This window comes from Hemitrygon akajei, chromosome 13, assembly GCF_048418815.1.
Source record: "Hemitrygon akajei chromosome 13, sHemAka1.3, whole genome shotgun sequence".
NCBI classification, from domain to species: domain Eukaryota; kingdom Metazoa; phylum Chordata; class Chondrichthyes; order Myliobatiformes; family Dasyatidae; genus Hemitrygon; species Hemitrygon akajei.
In genome coordinates, this window is record NC_133136.1 from 19,386,252 (window position 1) to 19,409,138 (window position 22,887).

Genomic DNA, 22,887 nt, shown 5'->3' on the forward strand with positions numbered 1-22,887 from the left:
ACATACAAACATGGTCAGATCTGGTCTGGCCCAGCTTGGGTAGCCAGTTTCTAAATTTGGAGATACAAGTGACTCCAAATGCTGAAATCTGGAGCAAAGAAAAGTGCTAGAGACCCTCAGTAGATCAAGCAGCACAGAAACCTGGTGGAAGATCTCTGTCCTGAAATGTCGATCGTCCCTTTGCCTCCACAGATACTGCTGACCCAAAGTTTGGAGAGACCTTTATACTTTTGCACTGTTCTCTAACTCAAGATACAGAGGAACCAAACTAAAATACTGAACTATCCAAATAATAGAAATAGATTTTAAACACCACGTGCTTTCAGTATCAATTAGATGCTAAATGTATGCTTAGTTTTCCTCCTCTCAGAAAGAAACCAAGTAGTTTCCTAAATAGGGAATAAAAAAGTAGTGAGATGGCAGAGGGAAGGACGCTGTTCCTGAATCACTGAATGTGCGCCTTCAGGCTTCTGTACCTTCTTCCTGATGGTAGTAATGAGAAGAAGTCACATCCTGGGTGGTGGGGGTTCTTAATGATGGATGCCGCCTTTCTGAGGCATCATTCCTTGAAGATGTCCTGGATGCTATTGAGGCCAGAGCCCATGATGGAGCTGACTAATTTTAGAACTTTCTGCAGCTTATTTCGATCATGTGCAGTAGCCCCCCCCCCCCCGCCATAACAAGATATTGATGCATTTACAAACAATGCATGACAGTGGCTATACTTCACGAGGTGTCTGAGGAGATTTGGTGTATCACTAAAGACTGGCATAAATTTCTGCAGATGTTCCAAGGAGAGCATTCTAACCGACTGCAGCACCATCTGGTATGAGGTGGGGGTGGGGGGCACTGCACAGGATTGAAGTGAGCTGTACAAAGTTGTAAACTCAGTCTGCTCCATCATGGACACTAGCCTGCTCAGCATTCAGGACATCTTCAAGGAGCAATGCCTCAGAAAGGCAGCATACATAATTAAGGACCTCTATTAGCCAGAACATGCCCTTTTCTCATTGTGGCCATCAGGGAGGAGGTACAGGAGCCTGAAGGCACACACTCAGTGTTTTAGGAATAGCTTCTTCCCCTCTGCCAACAAATTTCTGAATGGACATTGATCCCATGAGCACCACCTCACTACTTTTTTGTTTCTTTTTGTACTACTTATTTAATTTAACTTTTATATATATATTACAGAGGGAAATATATATAAATACTTCTTACTGTAAATTACAGTTTTTATTGCTATATATTGCCATGTCGCTTTGGTGCATAACAACAAATTTCATGACATATGCCGGTGATATTAAACCTGATTCTGATTCTGATTATGAAGAACGTGAATGAAGGCTGAAGTGTGGCTGGCAAATGTCATGTGAGGCCCAAGTCAGAGAACTGCAATGCAGAGACATTGTCACAGTGCAAGACCACAAATGTTCTCATTCGTCTCTGAGCATTCACTGCTCTTGTCAGCATCTCACAGTGAGAGCGTTAAATTAGTCCCAGTGGAGTCTGACCATATCCTGACAAAGTCTGTGCCCATAGATTGAATCATGCATGAAATGCATTTCTCAGTCAGAAACTGCTGCTCACATGGGTGCATGGCAGTTACTATTGTTCAGTTTGTTCTTTTCTCTCTCTGGGGTGTAAGTGGTGTCCATGGAGGGATAGCATCTCTGGTGAAGGGGCTTGTTGTGGGGCAGCTCACCCAACCTCGGTCCCTACTGGACACTCAGCTCTCACTTGTGGCTCCGAGTAGCTGACTGCATGCAACAGCAGCCACATCACTGGGCAGCCCTTGAGCCTCATACCCCAATGAAATAGGGTCATGCCTGTCCTAGCATGCAAAATCAGCTCTGGCCGACTGGGCGGATGAGATCTACAGTGAGACCCAATGGCCATGAAGGTGGTTCTGCAAAGCTCTGTTGAGAACAAAGGGCACGATGAGTCAGAGAAGACGTCATGGTCAGGCATGGCAACCAAGGAAGGCTCCAGTTTGTGATGCTTGCCACACTGGACCCAGACTTTAGAGCTCAAGAGAATGAAATTGTCCTAGTGCAATGGCTTTTCCAGTTTTAAAAACTTGCTTGCACAGGTCTCCTGTGATTGTCAGACATGATGGACTATCACTGTTCCTTTCTCTCTATCGTCTGGAGCTGGAGTAACTTGGTTTCATGTGGGTGGTTTGTCCCATCAGCCCTTCCTTCCATATTGCTATAGCATCTTCGTGTTCTTTCTTGATTCATTTTATGTATATCAACCACCTGAGTTTACATATCAGATGAACTTTTTTAAAATGAATGACAAAAGGAAGGAATGACAGTTGATTACTTCAGCACGTTAAAGCCAGTGAGATATTACAATCTCAGCATACTCTGAGAGTGAGAATGCTCAAATAAAGAACTTACATTAGCTTTTTTTTTGAGCAATGATATTACCTTATCTTCACTGTCATCTTGTCGTGAAGAGAATGATTCTGGGGATGAAAAGGTTAAAACATGAAGCACTTTTAATGATTCTGGTCCTGTACTCTGGCTGGAATTTGGAATAATGAGGAGGGGATCTCATTAAAAGCCAATGAATCTTGAAACACCTAGATAGAGTGGATTTGGAGAGGATATTTCCAATAGTGGGGGAGTCTACAACCACAGGCCACAGCCTCACAACAGAAGGACGTCCACTTCAAACAGAGATGAAGAGGCTTTTTTTTTAAAGCCAGAGAGTGGTGAATCTGTGGATTTCATTGCCACAGATGACTGTGGGGACACAAAATGGGTGTATTTAAAGCAGAAGCTGATGGGTTTCAAGTTTCAAAGTGCACTTATTATCAAACAATGTATAAATCATACAATTTTGAGATTTGTTTGTTTTCAGGCAGCCAAAAAGCAAGAAACCTGAAAGAACCAAATTAAAGAAAAAAATAAAATAAAGACCAACGCCCAATGTGCAGAGAAAGGGAAAAAATACACAGATCTTAATTTGTAAGGGTGTTGAAGGCTCTAGAAAGAAGGCAGAAGAATTGGGTTGAGACGGAAAATATATCCGGACATAGAATGCTGACACAGACCTGTTGGGCTGAATGGCTTAATTCTGCCCTTGTGTTTTAAGGCCTTATGGTTATGTGGTCTCATACATTATTCCACCACGAGGATCTGAAACATCTGGAGATTATTTTTCCTCAGCTCCCCTACTTCCTCACACTGAATGAGTTGGATGGAGCTGGTGTTTTCCACTGCTGAGATGCTTATTCCATTCCATGTTATTGAAATTGGATGTTGTGAATATCTGAACGTCTGCAAGTTGAAATTACTTCCAAGATTGAAACCCTATCCTTAAGCTCATATTGTCACCTGTGCCATAGCAATGGTGCCAAGCTCTCACAAGGACCGATATTCAGTGCCTTGGTGCTTGGACAGGTCAAGATAAAATAGACATCCAGCTGGTGCACAACTCAAAGTCCTGGTTACAGAGTTTAGCAGATACAAAGGCTTTTCTCAGCAACATCTCCAAATCTGACACAGAGAAGAACTGGGGCAGCAAACACACCCCTCCAATCACAGTTCTGTCTTGGAAATATGTTGCCAATTATTTCTTATTCCTGGGTTAAAATGAGTGAACCTCCAACTGAGTATGTAGGAGCTTGTGAGTACTATGAGAGTACCAATAATGTGGAATGAATCAAGGAGGCAGCTCAGCATCACATTCTCAAGTGTAATTATTGAGGAACAATAGATGCTGCCTGACCTGAGAAGTATCTTGTTTCAGATTTCCAGACTCTGCAGTAACACACTCAGAATGCTGGAGAAACTCAGCAGGTCAGGCACCATCTATTGGAGGGGAATAAATGCTTTGGGCCAAAAACCTTCATTGGGTTTATTCCCCCTCCATAGATGTTGCCTGACCTGCTGAGTTCTTCCAGCATCTTGTGTGCGTTACTCTGGATTTCCAGCATCTGCAGCTTTTGTTTTTGAATTTCAATAGAAATTACCGGCCTTTCCAGCAACATCCACATTCCACAAATGAATACCAGAAAAAAGACATTTAAGGATATTACACGGTAGTGTAATAGTTAGCACAACACTTTACAATACCAACAGCACAGGTCCGATTTCTGCCGCTGTAAGGAGTTCTTAATTTCTCCTCATGACCACAAGGGTTCCTCCGGGTGACCTGCTTTCCTCCAAAGACATACTGGTTGGCAGGTTGATTGGTCATTGTAAATTGTCCTGCGACTAGGCAAGGTTAAGTTGTGGGTTGCTGGGCAGCATGGCTCAAAGGGCCGTCAAGGCCTACTCTGTACTGTATCTCAATAAATAAATAAAATAATCACAGCCTTGGAAACATTTCACATCCCGTGGGTGCAATACAATGTGGAGCCAGGGGAATGATTCCCGTAAATTCCAGAGAAGTTAAAAATAAACTCTGAAAGTATATAAACAGGCAAAAGGATGTATGCATTCAGTGGTGCCTATTGACTTGAAATACAGCTGCAAGAGAGTGCTTCATACCAAAACTGCTTGATATAGTTTTCAAAGTAAAAATACCTGCAGCATACTCAAAAACATGCAATGACTACAAAAATCAATGACAATATAGTCTTTCCAAAATCATCCTTGAGGGTTGATTGCAAAGTAATGTCTAATTTTATACAGTACCTAGTATGACGTGAAGACTGTTGTGAAGAACAATAAAATACTTTTATTTTAAGTGCAGTCACTGTTGCATTATGGGAAACATGGCAGTCCATTTGCTTTATTTTATTTATGGAATATCAGCAGCTCTGGCAAAAACAGCCTTTACTGCCAATCTATTTTTGCCCTCGGTAAGGTTGGGCCTTTTCATGCTGCCGCAGTCCTTTTGATTCTGGTACTCTCACAGGGAGTTTGAGTCGGGAGTTTGAGGATTTACACCCAGTCTCAAAATATTTCTAGGTCAGGATGGTGCAGAGCTTGGGAAGAAACTGAAGGTGACGTTGCATATGCCTGCTTCCTTAAACCTTCTGGGTGGTTGAGGTCAAAGGTCAGGGGGTGTGCACTTGCCTAGGCAAGGAAATGCAGTGTATTTTGAAGATGATATAAAGTGCAGTCATCACAGCACTGATGGGGGAAAGAATATTTAATGCAGTGGGTTAGGTGCTAGTCAAATGGACTGCTTTGTACTGGATGAATGACTTTGCTGTATGCCCTTGGGGCTGACACACATCCAAGTGATTTCAAAGTATTCTGTCACCATTCCATTTTTGGAATTAACGATAGTGGGAGGTTGTAGGGTGTCAGAAAGTGAATCAATTACCTCAGGTTGCCCCATTTTTGATGTTTCTGCAGCCACAATATTTATGCAGATGAACTAGTTAAAGTCTGGTCAATGATATCTCCAAGATGCCAGTGATGAATAACACAGTAATCATAATGCCATTAAATGTTGAAGATTGATGGTTAGGCTCTCTCTTGTTAGAGATATTCATTGCCTGACTCTATGTGGTACTGATGTTACTGGACACACAGCAACACAAGCCCTTATCTCTTCTGTGCCTTTTCTAGATGTTGCTTCATCTGGGCGCCAACTAGCTTCATTTCATTCTCTGTTGTGTGATGAATGGAAGTGAATACTTTGCAATCACTGGAGAATATTTCCATCCTGACATTTTGATGTCAATGAGGAAGTAGCTAGTGATATTTTGGTGGAGGATACTTGCCCTGAGCTATGCCTGCAGCAATCTCCCAAAGCTGGGATGACTAACCTTGAACAAAATTTGTGGTTGAGGTGAAGGCTAGTGAAGAGCTTCTCCTGGCTCCAGTTCATTTTATTTTCACGAGATTACTTCAATGATACATGTGGATAAATGCCGCATAGATTACAATTTCGGAATACAAATCTTTTTCCATGATTGGTCCTAATCTCCAGTAAACTTGAGAACCATGTGATTCTGGTGGTACTGAAAAAGAAATCTACTTTTTTGCTGTTTGAGAGGGGATTAAAAGAGACAGAGTGGATCTCCCTATTACTAATGCTCTGGAACTTAGCAGAATGGAAACCTCAGATGAGATATACAAGGCTTTCGAAGGTTTATTTGCTGAGAGCCTGCTTCCCCTAGCCGAGGACTTGACTAAGGGTCATAAATTGTTTCTGAAAATTAGAAAGATAGCAAAGCAATAGGGTGACAGTGATACAATATTATAGCTATTTGTTTATTTTTATTTATACAGAGATACAGCATAGGAACAGGCCCTTCTGGTCCAATGAGCCCACGCTCCGGAAATACTCCAACCAATTAACCTACTAACCCTTACATCTTTGGAATGTGGGAGGAAACTGAAGAGCACCGGGAGAAAACCCACACAGTCATGGGGGAGAACATATAAACTCCTTACACTCTTAGTGGCATTAGAACCTGGGTCACTGGTGCTCTAATTGCATTACACTAATCATACTGCCACAAACTTTTCCGGTATTAATAGGGATTGGCTCATGAAAGGAGCATAATAGGGCAGAATTTGTTAAGTATATCCAGAATAGCTCTTTTGTTTGAGCCAACATGTAGATAGTACTCCAAGGACACAGTCTGAAGTTGACTTCAATTACTGAAATCAGGCAAGTGGTGGAAGGGTTGGTTGGAGAATATATCAGAAACATTAACCATAATTCTTTAAGTATCAATGTAGTTATGGAATGGAAAAAAATGCTGGTCATCAAGTTAAGGTCCTATATTGGGGGTAGGCTGACTTTGATCATGCAGGAAAAGACCAGGCTAAAGCAAACTGGGAGCAGTTATTTGTAGGTAAAAAAAAACCTGACAAGCAGGAGTATGAGCAGAGTTCAGGGCCAGCACGTTCTAGTAAGAGCAGAAGGCAAAGATGAGAATATAAAAGCCTTATATTACAAAGGTTTTTGAAAGTTTGATCAGAAATCGAAGTAGGTACATGACAGATCTAAGGAACTACAAATTAGAATGGAAAACTGGCCATGTATTATCCTGGCAGGTAAGATTAATAAGAATTTTAAGTCATTCCATCATTATATTAGGAAGAAGAGAGTACCTATGGTGGGTCCTTTTAGGGATCAAATAGGTAATATATCTGTGACTACCTTTACCCTCACCTGATTTCACCTATCACCTGTCAGTATGTAATCCTTCCCCACCACCTATCCTCTTATTCTGGCTTCTGTTCCCCTTCCTCTCCAATCCTGAGCCCAAATGTCAACTGTTTATTCCTCTCCATAAATGCTGCCTGACCTGCTGAGTTCCCCCGGTACTTTGCGGGTGTTTTACGAGATTTCCAGCATCTGTGGAATTGCTTGTGTTTGTTATCTATGTGTGGAGCCATGGAATGTGGGAAAGATCCTGACATAATACATCTTGTTTATATTCACCAAGGAGAAGGACATGGGTGGGTAGCGAGTCCAGTGAGGGAAATGTTAATGGGCTCATATACCGTCTGGGTAGTCTCCAGCCCCTTGACATGAACATTGAATTCTCCAATTTCCGTTAATTCCCTCTCTCTCCCTTCCCCCAACCCAGTTTCACTCTGCCTCCTCCTCCAGCTTCCTATCACCTCCCTCATGGTTCCGCCTCCTTCTACTACCCATAGTGCTTTCCCCTTACATTCCTTCTTCACCTTTCCTGACTATCCCCTTTCTGCTTCCCCTCCCCCACCCCTTGATCTTTCCCATTACTGGTTTTTCACCTGGCACCTATCAGCCTTCTCCTTCCCACCCTGCCCCCACCTTCTTTATAGGGCCCCTGCCCCCTCCCTCTTCAGTCCTGATGAAGGGTCTCGGCCCGAAACGTTGACTGCTCATTTCCACGGATGCTTCCCGACCTGCTGAGTTCCTCCAGCATGTTGTGCATGTTGCTTTGACCCCAGCATCTGTAGAGTATTTTGTGCTAGTGGGCAGGAGTTGTCAGGACTGAGAAGGATGAGGCAACAGGTGTCATAGGACAAATCCCCAGGGTCAGATGAAATCTATCCCAGAATGTGATGGCAAAAAAGAGCAGAGATAACTGGGGTACCAGTGAAATTTTATGCATCTTCATTAGCTACAGGCAAGGTACCAGAAAACTGGAGGATACCTAATGTTGTTTATTTATTTAAGAAGAGCAGCAAGGATAAACCAGGTAACTGTAGATTGGTGAGCCTTCCATCAATGGAAATTATGAAAATTCTAAGGGAGGTGTGGTGTATCGGATGTTGGTGACACTGTATCTGGGATACTGTGTGCAGTTCTATTTGCTATACTCAAGGAAAGATGTGATTAAGCTAGAGAGAATGCATTGAAGATTAAAAAAAACATTTAGACACATTCATGGAAAGGAAAGATTTAGGAGAATGTATCAGAGAGGTAAGGGCCAGATAGAAATAACCCAGGAAGGTGATTTTGTCAATATGGATATCAGATCATAGGACCTGTTTTTGAACTCTATGTAGATTTGGAAAGGCTTTAAAGGGAGATTCAGTGTGGCCCTGTAAGGGGGTACTCCTGCCTCACTAATTAAATTGTTTTTTAAGAAGGTAACAAAGAAAATTGAAGTCATGGAGGCAATTATTGGTCTATCTGGAGGTAAAATGGCATTTGACAAGGATCTGCATGGTAGTCTGGTCCCGAAGGTGAAGGCACAAGTCAAACTAGTTTATTGGGTATAAAACTGGGTTGCTGAAAGGAGGCACAGGGAAACAGAAGAAGGATGTTAATTTTTCTGATCTGAAGTGCGTGACTGTGCCACTGAGATTGGTCCTGAAACTTTACTGTTTTTTGTGATATTAGTTAATAACTTGGAAGTGAATGTGGGAGGTATGATATGTAAGACTGTGGATTTTATGCAAGTCGCTGGTGTTATGGAGAGTGAGGAAGGTTACCCAGGGCTACAGTAGGATGTAGATCAGATTGGGCAGAGTATTTGTAGATGAAACTTAATCCCAACAAGTATGAGGGAATGCATTTAGGAAGTCAAATAGAGATAGGACATGTACAGTAAATGGCAGGGCACAAAGGAATGTTAATGAACAGAAACCTAAGAGTCCAGGTCCATAGATTTCTGAAAATAGCAATACATGTTGGTGAAGAAGGCATTAATCATGTTTGCCTTCATAGCAGAACAAAATGTTGCAACTTTACAAAACACTGGTTATGGCATACTTGGACTGCAGCATGCATTTCTAGTCATCTCATTACAAGAAGGATGTGGTTGTGCTGGAGTATCAGCAGGATGTTGCCTGAATAGGAGGACGTTAGCTATGGGGAAAAGTTGGACAGATTGGGTCTGCTTCTTCTGGAGTTAAAGTGTCTGAGGGTGACCTGATAGAAGTACATAAGATGAGATAGAATATTTTTATCATGGTCATGGTATCAAAAGCAAGAAGGCATGGCTTTAAGGTGAGAGGAAGAAGTTTTCAAGGGGATCTAAGGAGCAAGTAGTTTCTTTCTTAGATAGAGTTATTGATACTTGTGATTGATGTTGGTCCACTCTTTCATTGATTTTATTATGATTATTATTCTATTACGGCTTTATTGAGTATGCCTGCAAGAAAATTAATCTCAGTCTTGTATGTGGTGACATATATGTACTTTGATAATAAATTTAGTTTGAACTTTGCTATTTAGATATCACTGCTAGGGGAGATGGTGGTGGAATGAGTTACATATATTATGTTTAAGAGGCATTTAGACAGATGTTTAAATGGGCAAAGCACTGAAGGATATGGTCCTAATGTGGACAAATGGGATTGGTGTAGATGGGGGAGAAATGTCAGCAAGAGCATAATGGGCCGAAAAAAACCTGTTTCTGTGCTTGTGCAATTCAATTACTGTAAGTGCTTGGCCATCAGGATTGAGATGAACAGAAAATTCTTAATACAGATGAGTGTAAATTTAGGATTCTTTACCTCAGGGGCTGCAGGTTTTCGGCATGTTCAAGGCTGGGATGATTAGATTTTTGCATGGTAAGGGAATAAGAGAATATATGGGCAGTGTGGGGAAGTGGGCTTGAGGTACTGGATCAATCTTGATCTGGTTAAATAACAAAGCAGCCTCAAGGGGTAATGTGGCCTGCTTCTGCTTTTGTTTTTTTAATGTTCTTATACTCCAGTAGAATACTGCAGCATAGTGTTTAAGTTACCAGGAGCCTGGCTTTCTCATCCACGGGGAATTTCTCCCATTTTAGCCAGTGACTTAAAGTAATTAATTAAATATTGAATAGAATATCAGTATCATTAATGACAGCAACAAATTGCTGTATAAACCCATCTGGCCTTTATTAACCCTCAGGGAGAGAAATCTGCCACCCTTACTTATCTTGGCCTATATTTGAATCCCGACACACCAGTGAGGTGAGTCTGAACTGCCCTCTGAAATGGCCTCAAGTCACTTTGTTCAAGATTCAGTGAGAGCTGGAATACTAAATGTCAGCTCTGTCAGAGATTTCTACATCCAGAAAGTGAATAAATGTTCTAATGCTGTCAAGCATAAATGTATCTGCTACTGGAAGATAACAAGGTGAGATAACACCGAGCCAGTCCTAGGACTGGCAGTTCTTGGCCCTAATATTTAGGATGGTTTCATTATAATACATCATTATTGAAAGGAAGCATTATTTATTTACACAAAGAAAACTCCACAGACTTAAAATAATACTAGCTCTAAAAAAATACAAAGCATGTTCATTGAGGTGAGACCTTAAGAGGCTTTCTGCTTTAAACTGAATTCATAATTGCATTTCTGTCTTACCTCTTACAGCTAAATGGTTTATGCTGCCAAGCTTCAGTGATACTGTAAAGTATTGTTTTGATTTAAAGAAAAGACTAAGTTACAATTAGCACCTATGTGATATGTGACAGCACTCTGTCTGAATCTTTCCTCAGGACTTCTGGTGGCAGAGATATGTTTAGACCTATTTATGGTTTAAAGCCTTCCTTCAAAATAGCAGCAGGAAATTCTTAAAGGTATCCTATTTGGTCAAATGGGAAAATACTGGAATGGGATTGCCATATTTAAAATCAGGAGATTTCATGAAGTTCCTTGTTTCCTTTGAGAATCGCATGCCAGAGGAATCAGTCAAGTCAGCCCTATCCAAACCCATCCTAATTATATATAGATTAATGAATACCAGTGATCTTAGTTTGAGGTACAGCACAGGGCAGGCCCTTCAGGCTAACAAACCCAACAGCCAGCAACATACCTATTTAAACCTAATCAATTTAGGACAATTTACAATGACCAAATAACTTGCTAGGTGGCATGTCTTTGGACTGAGGGAGGAAACCTGAGCACCCGGAGGAAAGCCACGTAGTTGAGAACTTAAAAACTCCTTACAGACAGCAATGGAATTGAACTCTGAATTCTAACGCCCCAAGCTGTAATATCATTGCACTAACCACTATGCTACCCTGTTGCCTGTAATAGTTTGCTGGAGTTCTCTCCACTGATTTTAACAGAAAATAAGATAATTTGAGATTCAGTTTGCAAATACCGTAGATTCCGGACTACAGAGCGCACCTGATTAAAAGCCGCTGGCTCTAATTTTAGAAATAAAATCAATTTTTTAATTGTAAAGGCCGCACCGGATTTTAGGCCGCACCGCTACTTTTAAATATACATACGTATCGGTAACACAAATTACGTTGCATATACTTTTTTACTGAACAGCACGAACAACATTCCAATATCTCCTAGCGACTGGTAAAAATATATATACTGCAGCCTTTAACTTAAAAGCAGCGTTTTCGCTCGGGTCTGACGCGCTTGCGTAATGCGATTCGGTCTAATCGGGTCTGACGCGCTTGCGTAAAGCGATCGGGTCTAATCGGGTCTGACGCGCTTGCGTAACGCGATCGGGTCTGACGCGCTTGCGTAACGCGATCGGGTCTAATCGGGTCTGACGCGCTTGCGTAACGCGATCGGGTCTGACGCGCTTGCGTAACGCGATCGGGTCTAATCGGGTCTGACGCGCTTGCGTAAAGCGATCGGGTCTAATCGGGTCTGACGCGCTTGCGTAACGCGATCGGGTCTGACGCGCTTGCGTAACGCGATCGGGTCTAATCGGGTCTGACGCGCTTGCGTAAAGCGATCGGGTCTAATCGGGTCTGACGCGCTTGCGTAACGCGATCGGGTCTGACGCGCTTGCGTAACGTGATCGGGTCTAATCGGGTCTGACGCGCTTGCGTAACGCGATCGGGTCTAATCGGGTCTGACGCGCTTGCGTAACGCGATCGGGTCTAATCGGGTCTAATCGGGTCTGACGCGCTCGGGTCTTGCTTTTCTTCGAGTATTTTCCATGTTGATGAGGGTGAGTACAAATGACTGATTTACAATAATTTAATTGTGAAAGTGCGCTTGATTTATCGTACAATTTCATTGGACCTCTGTGAACTACTCATCAATTTTATTGGTCTACTGTTACGAGGCAAAATGTTTACGAGGCGGCATGAAAAAAAAACCATGTATTAGCCGCTTCGGATTAAAGGCCGCAGAGTTCAAAGCTGTTCAAAATGTGGGAAAAAAGTAGCGGCTTATAATCCGGAATCTACGGTACATTGTGCAGAACTACAATAATAAAGTAAATTTATTATCTAAGTACTTATATATCACCACATAAAACCTGGAGATTCATTTTCTTGTGAGCATTCACAGTAAGTACAACTAAACACAAAAGAATCAGAGAAAGACTGCAACAAGATGGACAAACAACAAATGTGCAAAAGACAACAAGCTGTGCAAAACCAGAAAGAAAAATAAGGAACTAATAATAAATAAACAAGCAATAAATATCAAAAATATGAGATGAAGAATCCTTGAAACTGAGTCCATAGTTTGTGGAATGAGTTTGGAGATGGAGTGAGTGGAATGAAGTTAAGTGAAGTTATCTCCTTTCGTTCAACAGTCTGATAGTTGAGGGATAATAGTTGTTCCTAAACCTGGTGTTGTAGATCCTGAGGTTCCTGTACCTGCTTCTTGATGCAAGCAGAGAGTAGAGAGCATGGTCCACATATAATCTCCAAAATATATTGCCTACAGAATAGTTTAGAGCCAAATGTTCCCTACACAGAAAATTCTGGTACTAAATATTTTTCAAAGGAAGTGTATGAAGGTGATCCTTCAAAATCTTGTTTTCCTTTAAGATGCCAACAAAAGAAATTCACCTTTTAATTTCAAAGTTCAAGACTACATTTATTATCAAGGTAGGTATACATTATACAGTTTGTGATTTGTCTCCTTACAGCAACCTCTAAACAAAGCAACCCAAAAGAACCCATAAAAAAGACCATCAAACACCCAGTGTGCAGAGAGGGAAAAAAAACCCAAATCGTGTAAACAATAAAAGTAAGCGAATAGCATTTAGAATGAAAGAGAGTGTGCAGACACGAAGTCCAGAACAGCCCATAGCTTCAGCCTCAGATCAGTGTAGAGTACTGTATGAAACACAGTGTTCACTTTTCTAGTAATGTTATTTTCACTGAGAAATCTAGGAATCAAAGGAAAATCCACCATTTAAAATAAAAGAATAAATGAAAAACGAAAGGGAAGCAGGATATAATTCATTAAACAAAGCTCAGTTTCACAGTCTGTAGTTTGTCAAAGAATACATGTATAGAAGAGAAAAAATACAGAATACATGAGGATATATTTTAATGTGATTGGAGCAAAGTATAGGCGGAGATTTCAGAGGCAGGTTTTTTTACCCAAAGAGTGGTGAGTACGTTGAACACAATGCCAGGGATGGTCGCAGAACTAGATACAGTACTGGCCTTTAAGAAATTCTTAGGCATATCGATAAAACGAAAATGGAGGGGTATGTGGGATGGAAGGGTTAGAATGATCCTGGAGTAGGATAAAAAGTTGGGATAACATTGGGGGCCAAAGGCCCTGTACTGTGCTGTACTGTTCTACATTCCACATTTGAAAGCAAATGCTGAATATGATCAATGGAAAAATTACTGGAAGTACAGGTCAAGCAACTCAATACATTGGTAAAAGTTCAAGGTAAACTGGCGATGAGATGGAGAAACTGAGAGGTAAAAAACAAGAGACAAAGATGACAAGAGGGAATGATTAAAGGACAAGAGGAATAAACATGCTGGAGGGTGATATTGAAATAAGTTTAAAGATGGTGCAAAATAAAGAAAGCTCACGGTTCAAATTTCAAAGTAAATTTATCGTCAATGTACCGGTACATATATGTCACTATATAGACCCTGAGATTCATTTTCCTGCGGGCATTCACAGTAAATCAGGATTACTCTGAACCAGGATTATTATAGAATCTAGGGCTGTACAGCATGGAGACAGGCCACTTGGCCTAACTCATCCCTGCTAACCACTGGGCAACCTTCTGTGTTAACTTCATCAATCAGTACATGGCTCATAGGCTTCTATAACTAAGCAAATTCAAATGTTCATCTAAATACTTCTTAAAGCAAATCAGTATCAACCATCTACCTCTCAGGTTGTGCTCTATGTGAGGAAGATTATCAGAAGAAATCCCTCTGAAATTATCAGAAGAATATACCTAAAAATGCTAGAAACCTTAAAGAAATGGTGCTGGAAATTCCTGTTATCTAAAATTGTTAAAAATCAGATTGAATCTTTGAATGTGTTAAATGTCTTGCTTGAGATGGAGATGATTGAATGGTAAGCAAAGTCAATAACTTGTCCTGGCCCAACAACATGGATACTATGGTCAGGAAAGCACACCTGTGGCTCTGCTGCCTCATAAGATGTTGGAAATTTGTCATGGTCTCTTTGAGCCACACCAATTTTACAGATGCATCATATCATCACAGTTTGGTATGGCAATTGCATTTTCCAAAACCACGAGGAATTCTGAGAGTAATGAACACAGCTCAATCAGTCCAATATGAAAACCAACCCCCCCGCCCCCCCACCACTCCATGGTCACGGTCTACATCTTCCAGTGCCTTGCAAAAGCAGCCAACAGATTCAAAATCCTTTCACTCCTGACATTCTCACTTCTCCCACCTCCATCAGGCAGAATATACAAAAGCTTCTAAACATGTGCCACCAGGCACAAGGACATTTTCTATCCTGCAGTCCCCTAGAGCATGGAACATAGCACAGCAGAGCACGGTGACCAACCCTTCAGCCCTCAATCTTGTGCCGAACCAATTAAATCAGTGAACAAATGGCCAAAATAAATTAACCCCTCCTGTCTACACAATGCCCATTTCCCTCATTTTCTTTCTTTTTTTTTTCTTTTTATTTTTTAAATATGGAACGCTTCACGAATTTGCGTGTCATCCTTGCGCAGGGGCCATGCTAATCTTCTCTGTATCGTTCCAATTTTAGTATATGTGCTGCCGAAGCGAACACCCTCATTTTCTTCACAGTCATGTGTGTATCTAGATGTCCCTTAAATGTCCCTAATGCACCTGCCTCTATCACCTTTCTCTTGTACGACCTCAATATACTTAAGATTAAAAATTATCTGTATGGATGGCATATATCATGGCACCAGTGCCAATAATTAATAAAAAGAAATAAGAAACAAGGCTGTGAAATGTAGTATTTTAAATTTAGAAGAAGAAAGTTCAGAGAGGCAATTGTCAAAGATATAGCATTTCAATATTTATTTATCCACATGATTGGTTTGCAATTTTTCTATTTGTAAGTGACTAAACAAATGCTATTCTTGAAAGGGACTAAACAAATTATAAAAGAAAAAAACCTATATTTATATACTGCATCATAATGCCCTTGGGGACAAAGTGCTTTCTAATTAATGTGTTACATTTGAAGTACATTTACAGTTGTCTTCCAGCCAAAAATAAGGAACCAAACCTGCACAGCAAAATTTCACTACCAGCAAGACAAATCAATCCGTTTCTTTCAGCATTAGCTTAAGAAAGAGCGTGAGGCAGGACAATTTCCTTCTGTTCTTCAAAGTGATGATTTACATTCACCTCGAATTCAGTTAGAGTATTGATCTATTAGCTTGGATTTTGCGATAGGAATGATGTTGAGGCCGTCACCACTCACCATTGTAATGAAATAACTCAGATAGCAACACCTGTTGCTTGCTTTTGGACACAAATATAGAAATGCAGAAGCTACTGCTGGGTTTGCTCCTTTCTTTACACAAGCTTCACATCGTAGATAGCACATGCAAAATATTCATCGTTAAAGGATGTGGAAAGGTGTGGGCTAACACTATTTTACTCACCAGATAACCACCAAAAAAAGCAAGGAAAGCTCTGCTTGGAACAATCAGGTGCTTATACATGGACAATAAATTTTAATTACAACTATTCAGTTTCCCAGGAGTTTAATAAATGTGAAGCCTTTATTATTAGTTCAAAGTAAATTTATTATCCAAGCACATATACGTCACTATAAACAAACATGAGATACGTTTTCTTGCAGGCATACACAATAAATCCAAGAAACACTATAGAATCTATGAAAGACCACACCCAACAGGACACACAAACAACCAATGCGCAAAAGACAACAAAATGTGCAAAGACAAAAAATAAATGCCATAAATATCGAGAACATGAGATGAAAAGTCCTTGAAAGTGAGTCCATAGGTTGTGAGAACAGTTCAATGATGGGGCGAGTGAAGTTCAGTGAAGTTAGCCCCACTGGTTCAGGAGCCTGATGGTTGAGGAGTAATAGCTGTTCCTGAACCTGGTGGTGTGGGTCCTGAGGCTCCCATACTTTCTTCCTGATGGCAGCAGCGAGAAGAGAGCAAGGCTTGTGTGGCAGGGACCTTGATTTTGGATGTTGTTTGCCTGTGACAGCACTCTGTGCAGATGTGCTCAATGGTGGGGATTGTTTTACCCATGATGGACTGGGCCATACTTTTTGTAGGATTTCCCGTTCAAAGTCATTGGTATTTCCGTTCAAGGCTGTGATGCAACCAGTCAGTAGACTCTCCATCACACATCTACAGTATAGAAGTTTGTCAAAGATTTAGATGTCATTCCAAATTCACAAACTCCTAAAGAAGTAGAGGCACTGCCAGATTTTCTTCATAACTGCACTTACATTCTAGAACCAGGACAGATCCTCGTAAATGATAACAACCGAGGTATTTAAAGTTGCTGACCCTCTGATTCTGTGACCAGGACTGGCTCATGGACCTCTGGTTTGCTTCTGTTGAAGTCAGTAATCATCTCCTTGGACTTGCTGACATTGAGTGAGAGCGTATTGTTGTGGCACCACCAGTTTCCTTCTTAAATGCTGATTCGTCACCACCTTTTATTTGGTGAATGACAGTGGTTTTGGCAGGAAACTTAAACACTGCATTGGAGTGGTGCTTAGTCATAGTCAAATATAAAGCAAGTAGAGCAGGGGGCTAAGCACACAGCCTTGTGGTGTACGTGTGCCAACGGAGATTGTGGAGGAGTTGCCGTTGCCAATCTGAACTTACTGGGATCTGCAAGTGAGGAAAATGAGGATCCAATTCACAAGGAGTTATGGAGGCAAAGGACTTAAAGCTTGTTAATTATTCGTGAGAGGATGATGGTCTTCAATACCGAGTTGTAGTCGTTAAAGAGCATCTTTGCTGTTCATATGTTCCAGGGTTGAAATGGTATCTGCAGTGGGCCTGCTGTGTTGGTAGGCAAATTGGAGCAGATATTTTTCATCACTATCTTCTCAAAGCACTTTATCGCAGTGGATTTACATGCTACTAGACGAATGCCATTAAGGCAGGTTACTATGTTCTTCTGAGGCACCGATGGCTGTTTGTAGCAGGTGGGTACCTCAGACTGCTAAAGCGAGAGGTTAAAGATATCCGTGAACAGTCCAGATGGCCTGGTACTGCATCTGGACTAGATGCTTTCTCTGGGTTCACCCTATTAAAAGGTGCTCTCACATCTGCCACAAAGACCGAGTTCACAGGGGATTGTATAAGTTTGTCAAGGTCTCTCCATGTTTTGATGGTCAAAGTCAGCACAATAGGCATTATGAATCCTTGTAGTCACCTATGTCACTTGGTTTTACCTTGTAAGAGGTAATAGGATTCAAGGCTTTCCACAGCAATTGAACATCCTACAGTGATTCAGGTTTGGTCACCAATTGCCACTTCACTCGAGAGATGGCTTTCCAGAGATCGAACGTGGACCACTTACTTGATTGCCAGACCTGAATGCCACTGATCTGGCTCTCAGAAGATTGCAGATCTCATAATTTATCCAGGGATTCTGGATGGGGTCAACTCTGAATGATCTTGTGGGGGCACAGCCATCTACAACTGTTTTTATAAAGTCGGTGACAAAAGTGTTGTATTCATTCAGATCCTTTGATGAGTCCTTGAACATGACCCAGTTTACCAACTCGAAGCAATCCTGTAGCCTTTCCTCTGCCTGCATTGGCCACCTCTTTGTTGTCCTAATCTCTGGAACTTTGGTCTGTAACCTCTGCCTGTACAGTATGCAGGCATGAGAAGAACAGCCAAGTGATCAGATTTCCAGAACAGTGGCCTAGTCCTAGAAGAGAAGGCATTCCTTATCATACTGTAGTAATGATCAAGTGTGTTGGGAACCCTGGTGCTGCAGCTCATTCTTTACACTGATGATCACTGGGCAGAGATTTCTTTAAGCAACCTGATTGAAGTCCCTGACTATGATTTCAAATGCTTTGGGCTAGGCTGTTTTGTTGTTTGGTGATGGGGGTATTCAATATCTCAGGCACCTGAATAGCGTCAGCTTGGCCAGTATGTGAACTTCAGTCAGGATCAGGGAGGAGAATACTCTCAGTGAGTAGAATGGCCGGCACTTAATCTTTAGATGTTCCAGGTCTGGGGAATGATAGTAAGACACATCTGAGCATTACAAAGGGTTTACCGTGAAACACAGACACACACTTATTTTTGCCTTCTCCAAATCAATAGTTCAGTCTGTCCTGAGTATTGAAAAGCCTTGTTCGGAGTGTTCGGAGTGGGCATGTCTCTGTGAAACACAGAACACAGCAATTCCCCATTTCCCTCCAATACAGCAACCTTACCCTTAGGTACTCAACCTTGTTCTCTGATGACTGTACATTTGCTATCATTATTTTGGGTAGAAGGAGTTGTAGCCTGCATCTCAGCCTGGCTTGGAGTTCACCCTCCTGCCTTTATTCTGGCCGATGTATCTATGTGTGCTTAAAGGTGCAGTACCTGTATGCTTGAACGTTATGTCTGCTGAGTCATTTAGAACATCTTGAAGTCACTAGTTCATTAAGATGGTTCAAAAATACATTTCTTAATGGGAAATTATAGGCTCCAGATTGCAATGAGTGTAATTCAGAAGAGGTATATTTAAAAGTTTTGTAAGCAGCCTGTAACTTGTCTCCATGGTTCAAAGGTGCCAGCATGCATTCTCGCTTCTTGCATATTAGAGAATTGCATTTTTTTTTTAAAAATCACTTTTTTTCCTTATCTCCTTTATCATTCACCCTTAATTTTGTCTTTGCCTTCCTTGTGATATGACATTCCATATATATAGCATTATATTTAATCGCTTAGTTTTACTTATGGCTCCTGGTTTAGGCTTTAGACAGACAGACATACTTTATTGATCCCGAGGGAAACTGGGTTTCGTTACAGTCACACCAACCAAGAATAGTGTAGAAATATAGCAATATAAAACCATAAATAATTAAATAATAATGTTAATCATGCCAAGTGGAAATTAGTCCAGGACCAGCCTATTGGCTTAGGGTGTCTGACACTCTGAGGAAGGAGTTGTAAAGTTTGATGGCCACACCAGGAATGACTTCCTATGATGCTCAGTGTTGCATCTCGGTGGAATGAGTCTCTGGCTGAATGTACTCCTGTGCCTAACCAGTACATTATGGAGTGGATGGGCAACATTGTCCAAGATGGCATGCAACTTGGACTTGGATTTTTATAAGAATTCTTCAAACTGACCAGTTGAGTGCTTTTAGTTACTCCACTCACACATGTCAGGAAGCCGCTATTGATGAGGTTCACTGAAAAAAATACCTCTAAACATAATGTGTTGCTGCTCAGATTTTCACAGTGTCTGTGGGAAGCTGCCACATCAATGAAGAACTAGCTTCATTCCGAGCTACCTCATCTCCAAAAATGCAACATTTCTTCAGTCTTCAAAGTGTGTCACTGCCTTTATCCACATATTGCCACCCTCCTTAACGAAAGGGAAAAGTGAGACTCTAAGCCAAACTAAATCTGAGCACTACTGATAAAACAAGGACGATCACAAGTGATATATTTCTTTTTATAGTGTTTAACAAGTATTGAAGTGTTACCAGTATAACGGCCCTCAGAGAGGATTGGCAGATGACATGTGGCTGAGGGAAGAGACATTGAAGTGTCACAGAAACATTTGTCTAATTTTATAATGCCACATTCTTGAATCAAATATACAAGAATTATTACGATAATGAAGTAATAACAATCATTCGCCACAAGGAAAAAATGCACTGGTTTAGTAATTACCAAATTTATATACATCAGAGACATGTTAGGTATTCAATTTGCAATCATAACTTGTGAGGCAGATTATAAACCATTTAAAGAGAGGAGCCTTGTTTCTTTTTAGGTGAAAAACTGTTTGAAATGGATTACTTATTCCTGGCAAAATTGGTTGAAGCTTGATAGATTGCATAATCTGACTGTATAATTGAAACATTGATGGCTGATCCTGGTGCTTTTTTATGTGCAGGGCCTAACCTTCAGCTTTCCACTTGCAGAAACGGGAGAAATTAACAACTGTACATCGATTATCATTTGATTTAACTACTACAAGACCCTTCAACTTGATGACTGTAGATAAATCTCAAGTCTACTTCTGCATTGTTATGGTCATAGGAGGCTAGTTGCTTAAATTCTCGTAACACTGTTTGGAAAGTATTCTTTATCCCATCCAAAAATAAACACAAGTTGTTTGAAAGATCACATGTAAAAGAAAATGAATCTTGCCATCTGTAGTCCAAATCACATTTTTAATTAGAGTATGAATAATAACATCCAAATTGACTGCAGCGTTGGTAAATATCACAATCTGTATAAATGCATTGTAGTTGTGCATGGATTTTCAACAAAAGTGCTATCCTTTCCCTTTGACCGTGCCTCATGAGTTGACAAGTTATTCAGGAGTAATTCAAAAGACTTATTCCTTTTTCGCCTCTTACTGTGTCATATCTGTCCTAGTGTCTGAAGCCAGCTCTCACAGACTTGGCGGATGAGATCTGGAGTGAGATTCAACAGTTAGGATGGTGGTACTGTAACGCTCCATGGAAAGCGAAGGGCATGACAAGGTGCAGAAGATATCATGGTCATCCAATGTAACCAAGGAAGACCCCAGTTTGTCATGCTTACTCGCACCATTGGATCTGGCTTTCTAAAGTCGAGGGAGTGGAACTGCCCCAGTACAATGGCTTTTCCACTTTAAAAACTTTACTGCACCGGTTTCCTGGCATAGTCGAACACGATGGACAGCTACCACTGCTTCCTTTCTTTGTACTTAATTCTCCCTTTACAAAAATGTTTACCACTCTTGGGAAATAATTGTTTATGACAGAATAAGGAAAATCAGTAGCTAGTTAAAAAGAAATAATACAGTTGCAATGGCAAAAACATTTATTTTGACTAACCAGGTCCTGATGAAGGTTCTCAGCATGAAATATTGACTGTTCATTCCCCTTCATAGACGCTGTCAGACCTGCTGAGCTCCTCCGGCATTTTGTGTGTTGCTCTGGATTTCCAGCATTTGCTGAATCTCAGGTGTTCATTAATAAATACACACAGTTCTGCTATTCATAGGAACAAAGTGTGTACATCGGACTTTACACTTTAGTAGGAGCTTGATTGTATGTAGAGGTATATGTATATTTAATTGTATGTGTATGTAATCCGGGGATGACCTGTACCAATGTGACAAAAGTTCCTATTTCTGAACTCTAGTCTCTGTGATAAAAGCCAATATGCTATTGGCCTCTGAGCTGTTTGCTACATCTACCTGCCAACTTCATGATTAATGTACAAAATAGCTGGAATCCTCTATATTCCCCCCATTTTCAGTCAAATCTGCAGTGGATTTTCAGATGTAATAGTTAAATACACATCTGAAGAAACAGTAAGTTATATGTTGTTGTAATATGAGTATTATTAAAAGTAAGTTAATACTAATCGGGAAGCTGTTGGTAACAAGAGGCGGGATCTGGGGTTGGCGGGGTTTTTACTTCCGCTCTTTTTACTCCCGGTATACATTGTATATAGTTCCTCCACCCATGCCGCACGAGGTACCTGGAAGCCTCTGTATTGTAAATATCATTTGCCGTCCCAGATAAAGATGTTCTTTTGGTCATAAAATTGTCAAGTGCTCTTTTGTAAAGTGGAAGTTACCACATATGTCTCCATAGCTCAATTAATGGTATTTTCATCTGAAGGAAAGTTTATGGCTTTATGTTGCATTCTCAGCTCAAAAAGTGACTTGGGCCCAATATTGGGGTTGCACTGCAGGATAAAATTTAGATAAAATATTAAACTGAAGCCTTATGTGCTTTTTTTTGCATGACAGTTTTACAAAAAGAACAGCTCCCTTCATAAACCCATCATAGACATTATTAATCACTAAACATTACTAATGCAGATTTTTTTATTGTAACCATGTTGTAGATTTAGGGACTTACTATGATAAAAACTGCAGCTTTTCCTAAATCATAGCCGAATTGGAATCTGAATCAGAATCAGGTTTAATATCACTGGCACATGTTGTGAAATTTGTTGTCGCATGGCAGCAGTACATTGCAATACATAATAATAAAAGTGTATAGTGTAGTGTAAATAAAAGTAGTGAGGGTGTGTTCATGAGTTCCCATTCTGATAGCGGAGGGAAAGAAGCTGTTCCTGAATAGTTGAGTGTGTGTCTTCATGCTCCTGCACCTCCTTCCTGTTGGTAGCAATGAGAAGAT

At 40.8% G+C, this 22,887-nt stretch overlaps 1 protein-coding gene and 1 non-coding gene across 13 annotated transcripts in view; both read right to left on the reverse strand.

Moving 5' to 3' along the window:
- The window catches only part of celf4 (CUGBP, Elav-like family member 4), a 1,266,734-nt gene that overhangs the window by 1,111,817 nt on the left and 132,030 nt on the right, over nt 1-22,887 (reverse strand). The gene's annotated exons all lie outside the window — the stretch shown is intronic.
- On the reverse strand, nt 15,209-15,315 carry LOC140738153 (U6 spliceosomal RNA). The gene has a single exon (XR_012101318.1). It is a non-coding gene; the product is annotated as a U6 spliceosomal RNA (small nuclear RNA).